Source organism: Parus major, chromosome 17 (genome assembly GCF_001522545.3).
Source record: "Parus major isolate Abel chromosome 17, Parus_major1.1, whole genome shotgun sequence".
Classification (NCBI taxonomy): domain Eukaryota; kingdom Metazoa; phylum Chordata; class Aves; order Passeriformes; family Paridae; genus Parus; species Parus major.
Window position 1 is genome coordinate 2,800,803 of NC_031785.1, and position 8,332 is coordinate 2,809,134.

Sequence of the window (8,332 nt, forward strand, 5' to 3'; positions counted from 1 at the left end):
ATTCCTCGTGGAATTCCTCGTGGGAGCCTGGGACAGGGGACACACCAGCCTGGCCGTGCAGGAGGCCGGGAGAAAATGCAGCCCCACTCCTTCATGGCAGGGGGGATCCCCCAGCACAGCCCTAGCTCAGGGTGCTATTGTGTGCTTTCCCCTCAAATGGGAAGTGAAAGACGACCAGTAAAAGGATGTTTGGCTTAACCCTGTCTGCTTTGGAGTATCCTGTGATGAAATGTTGCTTTACAGCTTCTTCCAGAGCCTGCCCTGCTCTGGATGCCAGCAATGCACCTGGGACCACAGCAGGAACAAAGGAATCTGCCCTCCCTTTAGGAGTGGAAGAATCTCACTAATATTTTCAATTGGAAGGACTAGTTTTTTCCACCATGGAAAAAAATAAAAGTGGTTTTCTTTTTTGCTAATAATATTTAGCAGTTCTCGAGCCAAAACCAGCCCCAGAGGCATTGGCTGGACTGGGCTCTGGTTTCTCCTTTTCAGGGATGCAGAGTCTGGTGTAACAGGGCTCTCTCAGTGGGATGGGAATGAGGATTTCTCCTGCCCCTGTGCTCAGAGCTGTGCACAAACCCCAGGTCCTGCCCTGGAGACCCAAAGGAAGGAGTTTATACAGCACAACAAGCATGACAGGAATCTGGTTTATCAGCAGAGCTGATTGAGCTCTGCCAGGCTGTCCTGGTGTTTAAGGTGCATTTCAGCTCCTTTCAAACACGGGTGTTTTACAGCTCCCTTGTCAGCCAGGTCGGTGTTTGTGCCCCTTTGACAGGAATTTCAGGGGCTCCTTTTGGGGGGCTGTAGCCAGGCCCTGTTCTCAGGTAGTGAAAACACCACTGCAGGAGAATCCACCTTTCTTTTCAGATTCTTCTTTAATTATTTGCAGTCACAGAGGCTTCCTGAGTGACTCAGAATAAAAAATGTGGGTGGTGTGTTTTCAGTGACTTTCAGATGTGCCACAAATCAGACCTGAAATGGAGACATTCCTGGAGCACAAACACCCCTAATCCTGCTGTGGCCAGAGATGGGCTCTGGTTTCCTCCACTGCTCCCACATCCGGGATGGAAACACCTCTCTCCCAGCTGGTGGCAGCTCCCTGTGATGGAAATGTCACAGCAGCTGTCATCAAACCCTCTCCAGCCTCTGCACTGAACAGTTCTACACTAACAACAGACTTTTCTAGGGCCAAGTTCCTAAAGTCCAGCAAAAACAGGGCTTTGTCATGGAAATGCTGAGATGACATTAACGGCAGTGTCCTGAACACAACTCTAATTAAAGAGAGGAAGGAGAACTGAAGCAGGATGTCCTGTTTGGCTGCCCAGGATGGAAAGCTTGTCACAAATAAAGTGCACTCTCGTGCTTTTGTCTCCCTCCCACTGCACGAGGCTTTCCCAGATTCTGCAAACGCTCATTTTCTTATCTCTCCTGAGTTCTTGTTTCTTTTCTTTCGAAAGAGCTCCTCACAAGGATGTTTTTTTCTCTCTGCTCATTGAGCTCTCCAACTCACCCACCAAATAAATGTCATCTCAAACACCAAGTGAATGTGCTTTTCAGCCCTTGTGAACAAAACCTCTCGGGCACAATTGGCTCTGTGCAAAGAAACTTCCCTATTAACGTTGCAGAACAAGCTCTGGCAAGTGAGCAGGGACAGGCAAATCAAGGCTGGGAGTAAGATGGCAAACGTTTCCTTTGGAAAACAGGCTTTCCATGGAATTAGCCTGGGGTATGTCACAACCAATCTCTGAGCTGCTTCCTACGAGAGAAAAATAAATCAAAATCAAAACAGAGCAAAAGAGAAAAGGAAAGGAATTCAGAAGTAACAGGCTGGTGATTTTGCTCACTCTGTGCCACAGGAATCCTGATCCAACCAATTTTTGTGCTCATATAGAACCTGCTGAGTGCTGCTGGCTTTGTAGCTGGGGCTTATCTCAGCAAAGCTCAGGTTTAAGGCTGAGACTTGAGCTCCAAGCACCATCCCAGCAGCGCTGTCCTGCAAATCCAGGATTACAAACCTGGTGTGTTTATGGAAAATAAGATGATCCAACCTGAACTGCTGCAGCAGGAGGAGCTGGGCACGTGATGAGGTCCTGCTCCGATGGCTCCATTTCTGCCTGATCCAGATTTTATCTGTCCTGCTGGGACACTGGTGCTGCCTGTGCTGCCCTGCCCGTTTCCTCGCAGCACAGACCCTCTCTGGGCTGCTGCCAGGGAAGCTGCAGCTCCAGGGCTGCTCTGCAGCCTGGATTTCTATGAATAAAACAGCTGAAGGCTCCCCACTGGGCTGGCACAGCCTCCAGCAGCATCCCTGAGCCCTGGGTCCTCCAGGAGCAGAAGGAAAGTGATTTTTTGCTGTAGATTCAAATTGGGTCGTTCCCAGTGTTTCTTCTAGACAAGTTTATCCTCTTTGCTGGGGCACTCAGGTGACATTTGGGGCAGTAATCCCAATGTCTGCTCAGCCCTCTTTGGGACTGGTTCTGCTGCTTCTGGTGGGCAAAGCAAGGGCTGGAGAGGGAATCATTCCAGCCCCACGGGGGACTTGGCAGCTCTGCAGGTGCTGTGGGGTCACGGTTCCAGCTCTGCCGCTGTTCCTGGCCTTGCAGAAGCACTCAGAACCCTGTCACAACCTGCTCTACCTCAGGAAGAACCTGCCTGGTCCCACTGCAGGCCCCCAGTCTGGCCTGGAATCCCAAACCCAGGGCTGTGACTCTGGGAGGGGGAGAAAAGCCCAGCCCCACACACCCAGCTGGGCTCCCCTGGACTTTGTGCCTTTCCTTCGCTGCTCTGCAGCTCCTGCTGGGAGGGTGCATTCCTGAGGAGCTGTGTACACATGTCCTGCCTGCCTGGCATGGCCTGGGAACCTGTCCCCAGCCTGGGGGATCGTCCCCAGCCCGGGGGATTGTCCCCAGCCCAGGGGATTGTCCCCAGCCTGGCAGCACCACAGGCAGCTGCTGCTCTCACGGGGACTGGGGGAAAGTTTAGGCTCCTCATTCCTGCAGGTTAATGAATTACCTTTATGCACCAAGGTAGGAGGTGCAGTGCATGCATGCTCCATGTGGGAGCTCAGGAGGAACAGGAATAAGAACAGAAATCCATGGGGCTGGCAAATTCCCGTGCTTGGTGTGATCCTCCCTTTTCCATACACCTCTCCTGCTGCTGTTCTGTTCCCATCCTGGGCTGGACGTGGGGATGGGATCCCTGCTGGGCTCCCTCGATGTAACAGAGCCATGAGTAGGACCTGAAACCTCACTCAGGCTTCAGCTGGGGGGGTTTGGTCAGGAAGTTTTGGTAGTAAAGGGTAAAAGTGTGCGTGGAGCTGGAAACAGAATAAGGGAGCTGCTGCACGGGGCTGGAGATGACACCATTTCCTCATGGACTGAGTCATCCCAGCGCTCCCAGATGCACCTTTGCCTAGTGCCAGGCTCTGCACACATCTGACCTTGGCAGAGGCGATGTCTCACCGCTTTGGGACCGGTTGTGCTCGTCCCTCTGGGTCTCTGTTGGCTCTGGTTTGTCCCTCAGAGCGCTGGTGGGGGCATCCCTCCAGCTGCACTCGCTGAGGATGGACAGCTCCAGAGAAGAAAAGTGGAAACCTGCCAAAATATATTTGGAGACCCAGAGCTTTAGCACTGAGAGGTGATTTCAGCCCAGCTCAGCTGGGAGGTGTCGGTGATGTGCTGTCAGGAGGGTCACCGGCTCCGCCGGGCCCTTGGGCAGGCAGCAAAGCGGCTGAGATGAAACCAGGAGAGAGGCAACCAGAGAGCACAAAATGATCCATTTAACCATTAGGCCACATCCATCCTTCCTGCAGTGATCACAGAGCAGCTCCTCCAGGGAGAAATCTGGCTCATTTTGCCTAATTAGTTTCTCTCCTGCCGACACTCGCTGACATTTGCTGCTGACGCTGCCCAGCCACGGCTTCACGCTCCGAGCAAATATTTTCCTTGGATGGGAGGAAAACTGCTCCGAGGAGCTTTTGTGAGTGTGTGGGAACCCAGAGTGGAGCTGGATCCCCTGTGCTCCCTCGGGCCCTGGTCATTACCTGGAGGGAAGCAGGCCTGGGGAAGCGATGCTCTGCAGGATGCAGGATGGGAACTGCTGGCCTGGCTCTGGTTTGGGCAGATTTGTGCCTGGTCTGGCTGATGTGTGGAGAGGAGGGAAGGGTGATGAGTCCCTTTTTTCCCAGGATTGCTCTGGCAAGAGCTGGGAATCATGGGGACAGCCCAGCCTGTGGCACTCACCTTCATTCTGAAGTCCTTAATGGCCTTGGAGGTGCTCAAACACCCTAACAAGGTTCAGCCTCTGTGTTCTCCAGCTCTGGGGCTTCCTTGGAAGCTTGTCTTGGAAATCTGGCTTGCATGGGGGGAGAAAAAAATACAGAGAAAAATCCTCAGTGGATAGTTAAGGCCCACTAAACGGAGAGCAGTGCTGAGGGCTGAAATGGTTTAGGTGAGACCATGGAGATGAGAGCACACAGAAAATATTTTGACACTCAGTCAAGCCCCTGAGAGCTCAGCACACATCCTCTGCCCAGAGAAGCTGGGAGGGGGATTGTGGTGTGCAGTAAAGGGACCAAAATGGGACCAGTGTGAGGTGCTGGCCACATAAGGGATTGTGCCAATGCCCTGCCTGCTTGCACACACATCTATAAATGAGATTTTGGGGGAGCAAGGCAAGAGGATCCTCTAAATCCCATCCACCAAGCCTCATCCGCCCCACCAGCATGGGCAGCACTGGGGAGGGACAGCTAGAAAAACGAGAGATATTTTTCAGAAACACCCAGGGCCTGTCCCTGGTGGGCAGGAACTGCTGACAGGTTTGGGTGCCGCCCTTCACCTGGGATAAGTAAGAGGGGAGCAGCCGGAGCCGTGTCCGCAGTCGCTGAAGGACGGCGCGAGCGGCCCCGGGAGCCTTTTGTCAGGAAAAAGCCTTTATGACTATATTTGTGCAGGCAGCTCTGAAGGCTCAGACCTTTATTCTTTCAAGCTTTTAAACTAAAGGTCATTTTTCTCTTCCCTTCCAGAGGGGGGAAAAAAAAAAAAAAAAAAAAAGAGAAAAAAGTGAATTCCTCTTGACGCAGATCCCCTTCCCCTCTGGATGGGAGTTCAATTGTTCTTGCAAGCAAACTCCAAATCTGCCCCTTGCATTCACTTCCTTTTTCCTGCCCAAAAGGAAACAGAGATTTCTGACTGTGTGAACTGGTCCTTTATTTAAGGATACAAGAAAATAGCTAAATGCTAATTCAGTGTAGATCTATGCACTTTAGCATGCGTCCAGGCAGAACAAAAGAAAGAGAAACATGTCCCCGCCCTTCCCAGCTGAATTGTAAACTGCCCACTGGTTTGAGTATAATGGGTATTTATGAAAGTTATCCTAAAACATTTACTCGAGTCCAATGCAAACCCAGACCCCTCAGCCAGGAAGTTTTTAGCTACCAAAAATAATCACCAGGCCCTGGCTAATATTTTTAACGACCGTGCGTTCTTGGGAATTTCCTCTTCCCTCCATGGAGATAAGTGATTAAACAAAATAAAGGCAGTGGCCATTTTGACAGACTGCGACGTGTCAGAGAGGAGAAATATCAACAGCTCCTTTTTTTTTAAAATCTTTTTCCTAAGTCTTGACTTCTGCATTCACTGTCTGACTTTTAGGCTGAATTCCACTTCTCTCTTACGCTGAAATCCAGCGAGGTCAGCAGAAAAGCCATGGAAGTTTCCTGGGTAGGATTTTTAAGCCAAGGTATTAAATCCACTAATGGGAGACACTTATCTCTTCCACGCCTTATTAATTTTATAAAAAGGCCGTGGAGCTCTGTTCAGCTGGGTGTTGTTTGGCTGGATCAGTTCTGTGCAGCACCATTAGTGTAACGTCCTGTCCATTCTCCAGGTCTTCTCCATGGAAACCTCCTCTGGACTTTGTCTCACACAGCCAGATCAGAACCAGCCCTTGCTGTGCATTTTTTTCCCCATGCACAGAGGTTTTTTTTGAGGTAGAAAACTTTTTAATCAGTTGCAGGTGTTTTGTTCTGTGACTGGGAAGATGTAAAATGTCAATTTTTGTTGTCTACAGTGACCAGTAAGAGCTGCTGGGAAAGAGATTGCTGGCTGCAGGCAGGGAAGAGGAAGAGGAGGGCTCAGCCTTCAGGACTCTGCTGAGGATGGAATAGCCCAGAAGTCACATTTCCAAGGACATGGAGTGATAGGAAAAGGAGGAATAGCTTTAAACTGAAGGAATGTAGATTTTATTAGATATTAGGGAGAAATTCTTCCCTGTGAGGGTGGTGAGGCAAGGATGCCCAGAGATCCCTGAAGTGTCCAAGGCCGGGCTGGACAGGGCTTGGAGCACCCTGGGATAGGGGAAGGTGTCCCTGCCCATGGCAGGGCATGGAATGGGATGAGATTTAAGTTACTTTCCAACACAAATCAGTCTGGGATTCCATGAAATAAGTGGCAGGTCTGTGGGAGTCCTTACCTGATTGATAATTTGCTGTTACTTTTGGCAGAGAATTCAAACTGTGTGTCTTGGATCTTTGCTGAAAGCAAGGGTCTACATTTAGGATTTGGAGTCTGTTGTCAAATAATAGCAAAAATAAATTAATGATTGTTAATGAATGCACAGAGATGTTTCTGGTGCAGGAAAGGGGCAGCTGGATTGATTGAGTGTAATTTTTGCAGTGGAAAACGTTTTCCCATCTTTCTGTGTTGGTGGGAGCTGGCTCCAAGGCAGAAACCAAGGGTGTGCAAGGACCACATCACCTCATACCTGAGGGAATTTGGGGAGAGTGGGCAGGATTCCCAGCCCAGCAACAAGCCCAGGTACCTTTTTTTGGTCTGTGATAATTTTTCTCCACAGGGATTTGTAGCAGGAGGAACCCAGCAGTTTCACAGGCCGAGGAAACGTGCTCTGGACAGCGGACACTGCACCCCTGCAGTGCAGAGCTGATCCATCCTGTGTGTCTTTCCATTGCACACAGCTTTCTCAAACACAGGGCCTTGCTCAAATGTTTTCTGTGTGCCTGGATGCTCTGTGCAGCCAGGGGAGTGTCTGTGAGCGATACAAGCTGCTCCCCCAGGACAGCACTGCAGCCTTATCTCCCAGCACAGGGCAGATAAGAGCCCTTCAGCACTCTGCCTTGGCCAGAGGGAGGCTCTGGGCATTTTCCCTGCTCTGTGCTCCCTGCAGCAGCAGCAGCAGCATCAGCCATGGCCATGGCCACACCTTGGGGTCCCAGCCCTGCAGGGCAGGAGAGTTTCTCCCCCAAGCTTTGCTGCCCCTGTTCAGGACAGCCACTTGCACAACATTAAATCCCTGCTGCCTGTCTCCCTCACTTTCTCCTCTTATCAGGCTTTCCTTGAACTGTCTGTCAGGAGTGAGAGGGGAGGCTGAGCCCTCAGAGTGCAGACAAAGCATTCCAAAGGTTGTGTCACTCTGCCCACCTGCACAGGAGCTGCCCCTCTGCTCTGCTGTCCCCAGAGCTGTCCCAAGGCACTGCTGCAGCAGCCACACCTGTACCCCCAGCTGGAAAACGGGGTTAACACCAGCTCCTTGTGCAATTTGGTGTCAAATATCTAACTAACAATTTGCTAGCAATTAGCTTCTGCTGTTAATGAGCAGCTGCTTGGAGAGGAGGCCTTATGGGCATCAGAGACTCTGGAAAATGTCTTTATTGCAGAAGTGGAGACTCCCAGGAGGAGCGAGAGACCTGCACAAAGAGAGTGGCAGTTCTGCTCTGGGGGGTCCCACTACCACTGTCCCCGTGGGCTACACAGGAGGGCACCTTGGGGTGGGCTGGGGAGCTGCCAGGGTGCTGGAGAAGCCAGCAGGAGGTTTTGGGGACAATGGGAGGTGCAGGCAGAGGTGTGGGCGCAGCTGGCACCAGCACCCTCTGGCTCCCTCCTTCCCTCCCTCCCTCCCACTGTAACTGAGCCTTGGCTGCCTCCCAGGTTTTCCCCCAGCACTGATTTCCCTGGGAGGACAAGATGAAGCGTCACAATTTCAGATTTATACCCCTCCATTGGCGTGGCCCCTGCTGATTGCTTCCCCCTCCAGCAGCCACTGCTCAGGGCTCCTCACCCTGGGTAAACAGGAAGAGTTTTCCACACATCCCAGTTTGCTCCTGCTCCGTGCCTGGCTCCGTGTGTGCTCAGAGGTGTGGGTGCACATGTCCCTGTTGTGCCCTGCATCCATCCCAGCACACGGCACAGGGCCAGCTGGGGCTTTGGCAGATGATAAAATTGGGGTGTAGAGTTTTGGGGAGGGTCCTGGAGATGCTGTGCATTGCAGGGCTGAGCCTGTGTGTGTGCTGATGGTGGGGAGAGGTCTCAGCCCTGGA

General features: G+C 51.7%; 1 long non-coding RNA gene across 1 annotated transcript; it reads right to left on the minus strand.

Annotated features, from left to right (window-relative positions):
- Window positions 1-468: 468 nt before the first annotated feature.
- On the minus strand, window positions 469-6,284 carry LOC117245231. The gene is made up of 3 exons (XR_004499688.1): window positions 4,043-6,284; window positions 3,440-3,593; window positions 469-1,756 (listed from the first exon to the last, which is right to left on the minus strand). It is a non-coding gene; the product is annotated as an uncharacterized LOC117245231 (long non-coding RNA).
- Between the last annotated feature and the right edge of the window lie 2,048 nt (window positions 6,285-8,332).